We start from the raw sequence: 14,638 nt of genomic DNA on the forward strand, positions 1-14,638 counted from the left end.
TGAGAGACATTTCTGTTTCCTTCTCCATCAGTGTTCCAGCTCCTCTGCCTGGTGGCTAGATTGCTGCAGCGAACAGTGGAGATTATGTGCCTATCTGAAGGGCCTGGAAGAGGGTCCTCCAGAAGCAGAAGCTCATCCTCAAACAGCTGGACCAACTCCATCAAGCACAGTGCCAGCACAAGTAGATGCCCCCAAAGTACCAGCATTCTATGCTTTCCCATCTTCCATGGGAGACATTGAAGGACAACAGAAAGAACCCAGACTTTGGAGCCTGGAAAACCTGGGCCCACATCCTATCTCTGCCACTGACTATCTGTGTGACCTTGGACAACTGTGAAAACTGCAGGATTGTCATGAAGGTTAAACAAGATAACAGATGTAAAATGCCTACCACAGTGCCTGGCACACAATAGGTAATTAATGAAACACATAACTGTTTCTCATCTCTTAATGCTTAAAGGACCCAGGCCTAAAGTTTTGCCCAAAGCAGACCCTGAGATCTGCTTCAATAGGATGTGTTTCTGAGAGCAAGGATATAATCCACCCTCTTATTTTTTTTAATTTAGTACTTTTAATGTCATTTTACCCTGCTTTTTGAACAAGGGCCTCCCCGTTTGTATTTTGCACTGGGTCCCACAGATTAGTTAGCCAGCTCTGAGGTTGTGTCAGACACTGTGTTCCCTTGAATCCCCTTCCCTCGGCCTGAGGTGAGGAGGAAACCCCCATTCCCCGTTCCTCACGGGTGAGGGAAGATCACACCACCATCTCTGAGTCAATCCTCTACCAGCTTCTTTCCCTTCATTCTTTTATGGTAGAGAGTAGAGTAGAGATGGGTGATGGATAGGCCAGCAGCTCCTGTATAGGTGGTTTAGCACTTGGTTTTGGAATGTGTGGATGCTTGGCACTTATTTTTTTGTCCTTTGCATTTGGAACCTTGACACTGGGATTATAACGGCCTGGACTGCAAGGGAGCTTTAGCTCCCTGTAACCTCTAGGGTGCCAAAAACATTCCCAGGAAGATAGATGGACCAGCAAGGAAAGGAGGGGAGATCCCTTCAGTCCTGGCTGGCTTCCTTCCCGGCTGAGAGAACACGTGATTTCCCGGTGATGGAGGTGGGTTTCTCCTGGCAGGGCGCCCCTGTACAGAGTGGTTCTTCATTCCAGAGAACAACCACAGCTGTGCCTTTTGCCCTTGAGCATTCTCAGACAGTTCATCATGGAGGGGCTAGGCAGTCTGTTGGAAAGGCCACCCAGAGTAGTACTGTTCCAGGCAGGTCATGGGCCAGGCTCAGAGCCCTGCTACAAAGTGCTGACAAGATGGTAACCCTGCTGGAGCTTGTGAATGGCCTAGTGGGTACCCTTCCTTTGACCAAACTTCATACATAAAATATGGCTTGCTTCAGAATCCCTCAGAGTTTTTAACCCAGGATACTCCCCTGTTCTATGTGGCAAAGAGACCAGGAAAGTCATATGCTCAGTCTCCTCTGGAAAATGGGCAATGAGGGTCATGAGAATTTCCAGTTGTAGCAGGAAAACTGGCAAGCAGGCTGGGTCTCCAGTGAGGCTCAGTCAGGGCAGGGTCAGTGTACAGCAAGAAGGGAAAGTGGCCTTGATCCTGCAAAATACTATTTTCTCCGTATAGTCTGCTATTCCCCTGTCAAATTCATATATGTTGCCTACAGGGCACTCACTTCCTTTGTAGAGCCAAGAGGTCAGTTGAAAGGACATTAAGGTTCTTTCATTCTGAGCCCTCCAGTGTCTTAAGGACAATGCATCAGACCCTTGGGCTAGAACTAAGTCAGGCCCTAGGAATGCTGGCCTTAGTTACCAGGACTGATATGCAGCCTGGCTCATAAGAGATGGTCTTCATGGGCTAAAGCACTTCTGGAGAAAATGACACAAGGGTGCAGCAGGCACCACTACAAGTGCTGGGTCTCCAGCTTCTGCTGGTCTCACAGTACGTAAAGTGCTGTTCCTTGCTTTGTTCACCTTCCCTTTCCCCTGAGTGACCATCCAAACTTTCACAAGTTCAAACCTCCTGCCCAACCTCCATACCCCTCACTCTGAGAAGAATCCTCACTGCCTATGAATTTAACCACACCCATCCTTAATGTCAGCTACTCTCTCTTATCTCAGAGGCTGGCTGAAGTTTCCCTTCCTCTGTCAAGGCCTCCACCCATGTCGTTAACCCCCTCTTACTCACTCAGGAGACTTGCCTCCTCAGCTTCTCTCCTCTTTCCTACCTTTGCTCTCTGCTGCTCGTTCTTTCTCCTTTCCCAGTCTCTCCGAGAGTGAAACCAACTGACACTCCTTTCCTTGACTTTATCCTCCTCTATTTTGTGCCTTTCTCTCTCCTTCTGAACCAGTTCTGCTCCAATCGAGACAAGGTGGGAGGCTCAGGGAGGCCAGGAGTCAGGTCTGGGTACCCAGATGGGGAGGGGCTGGAGTAGAGCCCCAGGACATGGAACAAAAAGGGAACTGAGGGCAGCAGGTGAAACAGGGTGAGAACAAAAGAGATGGTCAAACACTGTATCAATCCAAAATACATTGGGCAGAGAGGGGAAAAAATGGATGGGAGTTAAAGGATCTATGACTAGAAATAGGAAGATAGAGCCAAAAGTTGCAGGAAATTGGACGGGAGCCAGAGCAGAGAGGTTTCTCAAGGTGCAGATACCTAGTCTGGCCTCCATTTATAGGGGACCTGTGGCCTTGCCCATGGGTGGAGAGGGAGCAATTAAGGATGCCAAGCCTATCTGGACAATTTTCCTCCTCTGTCAGTCTCCTTAAAAGGATAACCAATAAGCACTGCTCTACTTCTTTAGTCCACCTTCACTTTAAAACTCACTGCAATCTGAATTCTATCTCTACCTTCCCACCAAAACCCCTTGGGAAGCAATCACCAATGGTCTCTGCATTGGTTCTTCTCTGAAAAACTCCCTCATGAGTTTTTCCTCCTCCTCCTCCTCCCCTGCCCAGTACCAAGTTTGTTTTAGGCTCTTCTAACCACACTCACAATCATTAGGCATTTTCTTCTACTCTTGTGGATTTTAAATAACCGTTTTGCTGTTAACTTCCAAATCTAGAACTCTGGTCCTTCTTTCTCTCCTGGTCATCAGACACACATCTGAACTGTTTGGCTCTGAGATCCCCAAAATGTTACTTGTGTGTACATTGCTGGTCAGAAGTGTCATGTGGCAAATGGAAGAACGGAAAGGGCTGCAGGATAAGGAAAGAAAACATAATGAGTGCCTACAAACAAGCTGTCAGGTCAAGTTATTTCTAAAAGAACAGGGATTTTAAACTTCTCTCTGAGGTGTTTACACACTCCCCAAATTCCTGTATAGGATAACTAAATTAAAATATCCTTGAGTATATGCCTGACTTTACCTCTTTCCTAACTGGGGCACCAAGAGTAGACTTGGGTCATAGAACTGTCACTTCTGGGGCACTATCATTAAGGGAACTTATACTAAAAGTGGGCTTCTCTGTCCAACTGGCAAATTCCTTCGATTCTGTTAGCTTTAATTCCTCTGAAAGAGAATCTCATTGGCACAGCTAATCTTTGCATCCCAGGCCCTCCTGGGGAGGGAGTTCCTGCTTTTGCCTGGGAAGTCAGCAAAAGCCTCACAACGGCTGTGACATTTGAGATAGCCTTAAAGGATGATAGGTGCCGGGGGTAATTGTGTGTGTGTGTGTGTGTGTGTGTGTGGCAATTTCAGAATTTTGCAGCATTATTCTAAATCTAGAGCCTTCATTCAACTATTGTTTACTTTTTTCTTTTTCTAAATCATAAGAGTCACTTTTATTCTTAAAAAAACTCCACATGTGAAGGAACTAGAATGAGTCTCTCTCCCTCATTTTGGTAGGGACACTTAACAAAGTCTAGAATAATATTCTCCCATTCATTCATTCATTCATTCACTCAGTAGTCAGTGCCTGCTATAGGCTAGAGCATTTTTTACAGGATATAAAATGCAGTTTACAGATTATTTTGTTTAAGCCTTATAACCACCCTACCTCAGTAGTTATTGTTACAAAATACATTTAATTCAGAAAACTGAGGCTCTAAGCAGTTAAGTAACTTATTCAAGATCAAATCATAAGTATAGTGGGGGAGGGGAGACTTGAATCCAGGTTGAATCTCCAAAAACTATGTACTTTCCACTACACCACACTGGGATGACTCACAAAATGGTGTGTTAGATCTGATATAATTGAACTATGTATCAGTAACTTGCCATCAGTCACTACCAGCTAACATCTGACATATGCTAGCTGAACATTTTCCTAAACTGAGAGTTCAAATTATATAACCAAAATGAGTACTCTTCTAAAATAATTCTACAAGTCTGAAAAAGTTTTCTAAGCAGATTAAGAAATAAATTTACTTATTTTTAAAACAAGTATATTTTTAATGAGTAATAGAAAATTCTGTCTCTCTAGCATTTGTCCTTTTCTTCTGTCCTTAGAAGCATATATATAATGTTTATTAATATATAATAATGCTGCCTTCCACATTATGAATTGGTCATTCCTGGTTATGTTTGCTTTTGGTTAACTCAGCCCATTTGATTGTAGGGCTAAGAAATCAGTTCAATCCTCGTGAGAAACTTTGTTTTTGCATCTCCTTTCTCTTTTGGATTGGAAAAGTAACAGATGCTTATTGTATAAAAGGCAAATCATACAGATGTCTTAGGAAGAAAAAGCCCTGGCAATCCCACCCCCAGACGTAGCAGCTATTAATAATGTGGTACAGAGTCTTTCAAATTTCCTCATTCATATACCAACACATACTATATTTATACATATTTTTCCATAATTGAGATCTGCCATACATACTGTTTGGCAATTATTGTTTGTTTTTGACAAACAAACAGCTATCATTCTTTGTCAGTATCTATAGATTGATCTCAGCTTTCAGATCGCTTTTGACAAAGGAAAACATCTGTTTCACAGAAACAGAATGAATTTCAAATGTTTTGCCAATGCCTGCCTTAATCAAAACAAAGCCTGGGTGAGAAAGTGGGGCTACTGCTATATACTGAAAAAAATCAGCGTAGCTTAGTAGTTGTTCCTATTACACAGTATGTTGTTGTAACATTCAGCCTTAAAAAAAAATTAGGCCATTACATCCACTTTTCGAATTAGCAGCCAATGGACCAGAGGTGAAATGAGGAACGTTTTGGAAAATACTCTCTCGTGGGGTTGCCTTCAGGTAGTGGATTGTAAGGCTCTGAGGCATTTCAACAGCTTGCCACTAGCTAGAAACACACTTCCCAACACCTCAGCACTGATCTGTTAATGCCTCTCATTTAGTAAGAAACACAAGACAGATGAGTCAGTGTGCTGGGCAATTAACCCGTCAAGGGCTTTCTTCCTGAGCCTGGGATAACAGGCAGAAAAAGGAATGTAATCCTTAATGACTAACAAAGGGCACTGCTGGAGGGATGGGAACACACACGTACAAGGCATGTGATGGGCTCTTTTTCCATCTGGAACTACCTGCCAGTCATCTCCTGAACTTACACAGATTTTTGCCATAGATTGGTCTTGCCTGGGAATGAGATAAGTTTTTTCCCAGCTGTCTTGGAAATGGGAACTGACATATGTGATAGACTACACTCACAGAAGGCCGTATGTCTAATGTTCCAGGTCTTGGACTGTCCATAAAGAAGCAAAGAAGTAGCCTAACCCCTGCCAGCATTTTATAGGACACAAAAGAGAATATATGTTCTCACGCTGAGCCATAAATATCATTAGTCTGGGGATTACCTGAAATTTAGCCTGCTGGAACCCAAGTCATAGGCGTCAGAAAACTGAATATGCTATGTTCTTTTTCATGTTTTTACATAGCTTTGGGGCTTATCAGGGAATCCTGAGGCTGGACTTACAGGAAGCAAATGTTTTGTAATAATGTTTTATTAGTATTTTTCAAAACACTTTTTTTTTCCTTCCCTCCATATTATTTCTTTATTCCCTGAGACATTTTGTTTTGATTCCTGGTTTGGGAATCTTCATTTTTCAAATGAAAAGTTTAATAGTGCAAAATATTTAGAGGCTAATTCTTCTTCCTTTCCCCTAAATCTTTGGTCTGCTGTCATTAAGACAAGATCTGACAAGCAGGCTGCTGGAAGTTTTGTACACTCTCTCAGTGTAAAACTGTGGGAGTAATAAAGTAAATTTGCGAGGGTTAAAAGGAGGACAATGGAAACTTCTTAAGCTGTTTGTGAAACTGTCTTGAGTTTTCAGCAATTATTCTCATTAATAACGTTTATGTTAATAATTATTAGGGTGACTAAATGTCCCAGGTTGCCCAGGATAGTCCTGGTTTATGCCCATGGGGCCAATATAATAAGTAATAGTATCCCCTTTCTCTTTCAAAAGTGTTCTGGCTTGGACACTAAATTACATGATCACTATTAATCATATAAGACAGTATTCTGCCAGCACAATGGAAGTAGGGTCATGTAACAACTGTACACTGAACAGTACATTAATTGTATATTAAACAATGGCAGTTTTCTGTCAAAATTTAAAGTGCACATATCCTTCATCCTAGAAATTTCCCTTCTTTGAACCTATTCTATAGAAATTCTCATGTTATGAGATTATATATATACAGATCATGCACACACACACACACATACACAAGAATGCTTAGTGAAAATTGGAAAAGATCTAAATGTTTATCAGTAGTCTAGTTAAACACAATGGAGTCCTATGTAATTATTATAAAATAAGATGGTAGATCTATATGTGTTGATGAGATGATGAAATATTCAAGACCTATTTTTAAATAAAAAAAGCAAGTTGTGGAAATGTATATATGGCAGTGCTTGCTATGGCTGGCTCTGAGTAGGTTCAGATGAGGTTCTCTCATAATCTCCTCCAGCTCCCACCCCCACCCCCCAAAACCAGGCCAAATCAACATCAGCCTAAACACTAACTGCCTACTATGCAAATGAAGCTTCTCTCCTAGCCTTTCCATTTAACCAGATTGCGCCCCCTCCCCCCAAACACACACAGACACATCCTCTCCAATATACTGTGTTGGCCAGAAAGTGCCTTTGCTTTTTAAGTAAAGATAGAAGACACATTTTTCATTTTCACCAATAAGTTTATTGAACAACGTATTCACCTTTTTGTTCCCCTACCTTCTGCCATTTTTCAGGCAATTTCATAATTCCATCTTCCCAAAACTTTTAATCTTTTTGAGCAAAGAACTGTTCCAGGTGACTTTTACAGTCTTCCAGGGAATTGAAATTTTTTCCATTAAGAGAATTTTGTAAACACCGAAATAAATGGAAATCCAAAGGTGCAACGTCTGGTGAATATGGCGGATGAATCAGAACTTCCCAGCCAAGCTATTAACAGTTTTTGCCTAGTCATCAAAGAAACATGCGGTCTTGCATTATCCTGATGGAAGATTATGCATTTTCTTTGACTAATTCTGGAGGCTTTTCATTGAGTGCTGCTTTCAGTTGGTCTAATTGGGAGCAGTACTTGTTGGAATTAATCGTTTCATTTTCCAGAAGGAGCTCATAATAGAGGACTCCCTTCCAGTCCCACCATATACACAACATCACCTTCTTTGGAAGACGACCAGCCTTTGGTGTGGTTGGTGGGGGTTCATTTCGCTTGCCCCACGATCTCTTCTCTTCCACATTATTGTACAGTTTCCATTTTTCATCGCCCTTCACAATTTGTTTTAAAAACGGAACGTTTTTGTTACGTTTAAGTAGAGAATTGCATGAGGAAATATGGTCAAGAAGGTTTTTTTCTCTTAACTTATGTGGAACTCAAACATCAAAGCGATGAACATAACCAACCTGGTGCAAATGATTTTCATCGCTTGAGTTGGATGTTTTGAGTATGTCGGCTATCTCCTGCATGGTATAATGTTGATCATTCTCAATTAATATCTCGATTTGATCGCTATCAACTTCAACTAGTCTACCTGACCGTGGAGCATCATCCAGCGAGAAATCTCCATCATGAAACTTCACAAACCACCTTTCAGTTGCGTTTTTACCTTTCTTGAAATAATAAAGCATAATACGCCGAAAATGTTTTTTTCTTCCATCTTCAGTATTAAAATGGCTACACAAAAATCCAACAATTTTGATGTCTTTTTTTAAATGCACGCTGATATGACAGCTTTCACATCTAACAAAATTGTTTTAAATTAAGTTAAAGACAACTAAGTGCTGCTAGGGCTATCTTACTGAAAAAACCAAACTAACCTTTTGGCCAACCGAAAAGAAATTCTGGAGAGGCCATAATCTGCAATACAATCTTCTTGTTCTAATATGTATATTGGAAAGAGATTTGCAAAGCTTTTGACGGTGATTACTTCTGGGGAGTAACTGTTATTCCCTTCCATACTTTTACTTTAACTCATAAGCATATATTTTATGTTTATAATTTTTAAAATTAGTTTAAAAGGAATACATGAGTAGTTTGCCATATAAAATTGTATATTTTAGGTGCATCTAGAGCATCTGGAAACTCTTAGAGAAAATGAGTAGAGAGCCAGACCTCTGGCATTTTTCCTGTAAATATACTTTGGAGTGGATGTGGCATATTCTGTACTTATCTCCCAATTATCAGGCTAACTGAGGAAATAAAGTTGAAATGTAGCTTTTCGTTTCCAACTTTTTCATAATCATTTAAACTGGATCAGTTAAACAGATGCATTAGTTGCTTGCTCTGAATCTCTTTGGAAGTAGATTATGAAACATAACTACCGAAAAAAGAGTTAAACAAGAAACAAAAGAAGCTCATTCAGCTCAATATTAAAGAAACAAACACCCCAATCCAAAAATGGGCAGAAGACCTAAATAGACATTTCTCCAAAGAAGACATACAGATGGCCATGAAGCACATGAAAAGATGCTCAACATCACTAATTATTAGAAAAATGCAAATCAAAACTACAATGAGGTATCACCTCACACCAGTTAGAATGGGCATCATCAGAAAATCTACAAACAACAAATGCTGGAGAGGGTGTGGAGAAAAGGGAACCCTCTTGCACTGTCGGTGGGAATGTAAATTGATACAGCCACTATGGAGGACAGTATGGAGGTTCCTTAAAAAACTAAAAATAGATTTACCATATGATCCAGCAATCCCACTACTGGGCGTATACCCAGAGAAAACCATAATTCAAAAAGACACATGCACCCCAATGTTCATTGCAGCACTATTTACAATAGCCAGGTCATGGAAGCAACCTAAATGCCCATCGACAGACAAATGGTTAAAGAAGATGTGGTACATATATACAATGGAATATTACTCAGCCATAAAAAGGAACGAAACTGAGTCATTTGTTGAGACGTGGATGGATCTAGAGACTGTCATACAGAGTGAAGTAAGTCAGAAAGAGAAAAACAAATACCGTATATTAACGCATGTATGTGGAACCTAGAAAAATGGTACAGATGAGCCGGTTTGCAGGGCAGAAGTTGAGACACAGATGTAGAGAACAGACATATGGACACCAAGGGGGGAAAACTGCGGTGGGGTGGGGATGGTGGTGTGCTGAATTGGGTGATTGGGATTGACATGTATACACTGATGTGTATAAAACTGATGACTAATAAGAATCTGCAGTATAAAAAAACAAACAAAACAACTAATACTAAACTTTCATTGGGTTATTTGTATGGAAATATGTTAATATAAATGTTTCAGACATTAAAAAAAAAAAAAAGAAACAAAAGAAAAATAAGCTGATATAAAAATCTAGGGTTGGAACTGTGTCTTTCGTTGGAATTTCATGGAGCACACCGAGGTCTCAGGGAATCTGTATGGGACCAGCAAAGCGGCGGTGCAGGCAGTGCAAGCCGTGAACCGCATCTGTTTGTTGGACGTGGTCCTGCAGGGCGTGCGCAACATCGGGAAGACTGACCTGCGGTCCACCTGCATCTTCTGCGGTCACCCTCGCTGGACTGCCTGGAGCAGTGGAACACAGACACAGAGCAGAGCCTGGCCGCTGCCCAGGCCGACCTGAAACCTGGAGAGCAGCAAGGAGCCCGGCCTGTTTGACCTCATCATGGGCAATGACAGCCTGGACAAGGCCTACTGGGCCCTGAAGGAGGCGCTCTCCGACGAAATGGAGAAGGCTCAAGGAACTGGCCCCTCCTGAGGAGGTCTGCCAGTTGTGTCCCCCCCCGGGGCCTGGGGCCTGGCACCCCTTCGGGCCAGGGTGGCTCTGCTCGCCTCGGCTAGCGCCCTGGGGTGCGGGTGCTGCCCATCCCCCTCGCTACCCCGCCGTGGTTGTTGAAGGACCTTACCACCCCCCAACTGCCCACCCTTCTCCCCTCACCCCCTTCTCCTCACTTCCCTTCCCCCCTCGACTCCCGTCCTGCCCCAGCTTCCCTCGTATCCACGGGATCCCCACTCCCAGCTCTGTCTCCTTCCTGGCGTGAGGACTTACCCACCTCTGCTCTCATCTCTGTTCTCCTATACTCTCTTATAGGGCTTAATTTATTTTATTTCTGTTTGTTTCATCATTTGCGCCAATCCCCGCTGCCACCCCCTAGCTGGATTGTAGCTTCCTTCAGAGCAGGGACTGATCCATATTCAGATTTGAAGCAAAGGTGCCCGGCACAACACTTGGCACATAGTAAGTACTTATAAATCTTTGTTTAATAAATGAAACCTCGACATAAAAACAGAACAACAAAAAATCCTCACCTCTAACTCTACAGAAAACCCTCTCAACCATTTAAAGTTCCCCCAGGGAAGGAATACTCTTGGGCAGGTACAGCCTTGTTTTGAGTTGGCTCAGTGGCTGAAGTTCAGAAGTTTCTCAGCATTTTTTCCCCTGTTGGGTATTGGATTGAAGTGCTTTTTGTAACTGCCACATTTTGTAGTTTCCCTAACCTTTCTTCTGGGAAATTAGAGTTAGAGCTTTGGAACTAATGGGGTGAAACAGCACGCATTCTGCGTACACCTATTGTTCTTGGTGGCTTAGCTGTGCACAACGCTCTGGATGAGCTGGCTCAGGAGACACAGTGACTCATGTCATTTTCCCCGAAACCAGGGGTGACCTGGAGCACTTCAGGCCAGGAGGAAGTTCGTTTCTCACCCTCTAGCTCTGGAGATCCGACTGTGGACGAGTCTGGGCACCATCTCGGCACCCATCAACATGACTGAATTCGTTGCTGCTCTATCTGATAGTAATGGGGATGGCGCCTGGCTACAGGAAAACTTCCTTGCTTGGCTAAGAGAGGTTGTGACCTGCCTGCCCACGGATTTAATGGGAGCATGAAAATCTGCATTTGACTAAAGCTTTAGTATCCCCAGTTAGAGACACGGTAACATTAACTAGGCAACCTCTTTTAAAACCCGTGAGTATGAAGCTATTAGCTATTCAAATTTCGTGAATTAGCTTAATATTTATTGACTGTTTCCGACATCTAACTGAGAGCTACTTGGAAAGTAGGCACTTGGATGGAGGGTAGGGAATGGGAGAATACAGAAGATGCCAGAGAGAGGAGGATTTGGGGGGCACAGACATGGTTACTAAAGACCACAGACCTGGCACTGTAGAGAGGATTAGGAGGGACCCAGAGGCTGCCCTGAGCACTTGGAGAAAGGGATGAGTGTTAGAGAAAGGTGTAGAAAAGATTTCCAAAAGGGAGAATCAGAAGGTCCCTAAACTTTGTGTGTACAGTAGTTTGTTTTTGTATTTGTGATCTCCTAGTCTAATAAGATGAAGACTAGTAAGCTGATCTAAGATGGAACTTGCAGGAGACACTAGCACTGATAAGGATGGGCAAAGTGGATGAAATTCTGAGGGCCTACTGATTTTTTAAAACATATTTATTTATTATTTGGTTGCACTGGCTCCTTAGTTGCGGCATGCTGGCTCCTTAGTTGTAGCATGCATGTGGGATCTAGTTCCCAGACCAGGGATCGAACCCAGGCCCCCTGCATTGGGAGCGCAGAGTCTTAACCACTGCACAACCAGAGAAGTCCCCGGCCTACTGATTTTTAACATAAAAGTTTGTTTTGTTTTGTTTTTTAATTTTCAGAAGTAATATGTATGCAGGAAACTTGGAAAACATAAAAAGCACAAAGGACCCAACAGACAAACAAACCAACAAAAACAGAAGTAATTCCACCTCCAGAGATACTAACCTTTACCATTTCGGCATGTATGCTTCCAGTCTTTGTCTAAGCTCATATTCACACATGTGAATTATTTTTTAGAATGTAAACTATTCCTACTCACATACTGTTCTACAGTCTGGACCTAGTATATCCTGAAACGTGTTAGTGAGGTGGCTGGAAGTGATTTTTCTCTGTCTTTCTGTAGTTCTGTATACTCACCTCACTGCTCTGTTGCAGGGAGCTTGGTCCCTCAGAGACTGATTGCTGTAGACTGACCCTGCTCACCCAGGGCCTCTTTGTTCACTGACAGGGTACCAGGGCGCAGCTGAAAAAGATGACAAGACTCTGCTAATTCGTACATTACTTTGCATATATTTTCTTAAGATGCTTTTAAGTAGCACGGAAGATGAAACAAAATAGACTGATTAATGTAATCTGTAGGCTAACATTCAGGGGCCCCCGTTTGTGGAACTAAACCATGTAATCACAGCCTGGGGTAAGAAAGCTGATTATACCCACAGAGAAAAAAGCTGAGACATGCCCAAGGAGACATACCTTCACAGTACATACAAGGGTACCTGCCCTACACCTTCTTTTCCTGTCTCTTAATGCTTTATACTCTTGACACTGGCCAGTGGGGCTGAACTGTTGAGCCTGAATACTTCCCCGTTGGGCCCTGCCTCTCCTTCCTACTACCACTGCTTCCTTACTTTAGCCCTATCTCTCATGTGGATTACTGCAAAAGCCCTATACCTTGTCTTCCTGCTCCCAATCTTGCCCCTATCTGCTCCATCCTCACCATTTGCAGTTAAAGGAACTTTCTGACATGAATATCTCTGTCTGTTCCTGTTACCTATCACCATGTAATAAGAAGCCACCCCAAAACTTAATGGTCTAAAACAACCACAATTTTATTATGCTCACAGATTCCGTGCGTCAGGAGTTCAAACAGAGCATGCAGGGTTGGTTTTTCTCTGCCTTGTGATTCTAGAGCCAGTTTGACTTGAGTAACTGGGATGGGAACAGCTGGAGTTGGAAGATGTACTCCTAAGATGCTTCTTTACTTGCATGTCTGACACCTAGGCTGCAAAGCAGAAGGACAGGTTCAGGTGGCACTGTTGACCAGGGGGACCTATGTGTGGCCTCCTCAACATCATGGCCTCAGACAGTCAGACTTCTCCTGTGGTGGCTCAGTGCTTCAAGTGCTACTGTCTCCCGGGAGCAAGGTGGAAGCTCCATGGTCTTTAGTGACCTAACCTCAGAAGTCATATAGCTTCATCTCCACTGTATTTCATTGGTCAAAACAGTCAGAAGCCTGCCTCAATTCAAGGGAAGAGAATATAAATTCTACCTCTAGATGGGAACAACGTCAAAAATTTTGCAGCTATGTTTTAAAATCATCTATCTATCTATCTATCTATTTATCATCTATCTACCTATTTTTTAGATTTGTATAAGCACAAAAGGCAATTTTAAAAGGTAGACACCAAACTGGTAAAGATGGGAGGAGGGAAGGAGGCTTTCACTCTTTATTCTCTACGCTTCCAAAGGAGGGGAAAAAATTAGTGGGATTATAGGTGAGTTTTAGTTTGTACAGAAAATTACGTCCCCTATTACCTCAAGCTTGCAAAGACTAAGAATACCATGGTAGGTCCTAAGTTGGTACATTCTAAAAGGAAGTGCTAAATCGCCTAGCTAAGCAGGGCATACAAACACATTGTGAAATGCCTCTGCAAGTATCAGCCCATTACCCACCTTCAGGCTATGGCAGAGAAGCTAGAAACATCTTTTGGGAGGTTTAAGAGGCCAGAGCAAGGGCTTCTTTATAGAGAGTGGTCCTGTTGCTGTGTTCCACAACTCATCTCATCCCTACTCTGCCACAGGAAACATCCTCTCACCTTAAACAAAGTGAGGGAGCTTCACAAGAATCATTTGAGGATCTTGACCTGTGTCTCTGGGAGTTCGAGGGACACAGGGACTGGTGACTGACTTTCACCAGAAGAAGCCTAAAGGTGAAATGTTGCCTGGAGGAGACTGCCTTGCAGCAAAATGAAGAGAGAGGACTCACTGGCAGGAAGCTGCCCTTTCACTGTTGGGTGGGCCATTGGAATGGAGGTGACCCATTCACAGGCCACCCATGACTGGCGTGAGGGATCCCAGATTCTTAGATTGGAAGGATTATAATACTTCATATTTATGAAATGTTTAAAGGTTTGCAGATGTTCTGGAATTTTAAAAAACATTATATCATCTGAATTTCACAAAAATCTGTAAAGGAAGAGTTACATCATTTTAAAGATTTTATAGATAAAGAAAGTGAGAAGCAGCAAGGTTAGGTGATGTGTCTGAGGTTACAGAGTTAATTAGTACCAGATCCAGGACTCTGCTAACTCGAAGTTGAGTGTTCCATCCTGTAGTGCACACCATGGCTTTCTCTATCTTGGTTAGTACACGGCCCTGGGTCAGTATGATAAGGCCATTAATGACAGACGTTATAACCTCTTGTGGTTGA

General features: G+C 42.6%; 1 pseudogene; it reads left to right on the plus strand.

The window, feature by feature from the left end:
- The first annotated feature begins 1,107 nt into the window (after positions 1-1,107).
- On the plus strand, positions 1,108-10,153 carry LOC133086993 (guanylate kinase-like; annotated as a pseudogene).
- Positions 10,154-14,638: the final 4,485 nt, after the last annotated feature.

This window comes from Eubalaena glacialis, chromosome 3 (genome assembly GCF_028564815.1).
Source record: "Eubalaena glacialis isolate mEubGla1 chromosome 3, mEubGla1.1.hap2.+ XY, whole genome shotgun sequence".
Lineage (NCBI taxonomy): Eukaryota > Metazoa > Chordata > Mammalia > Artiodactyla > Balaenidae > Eubalaena > Eubalaena glacialis.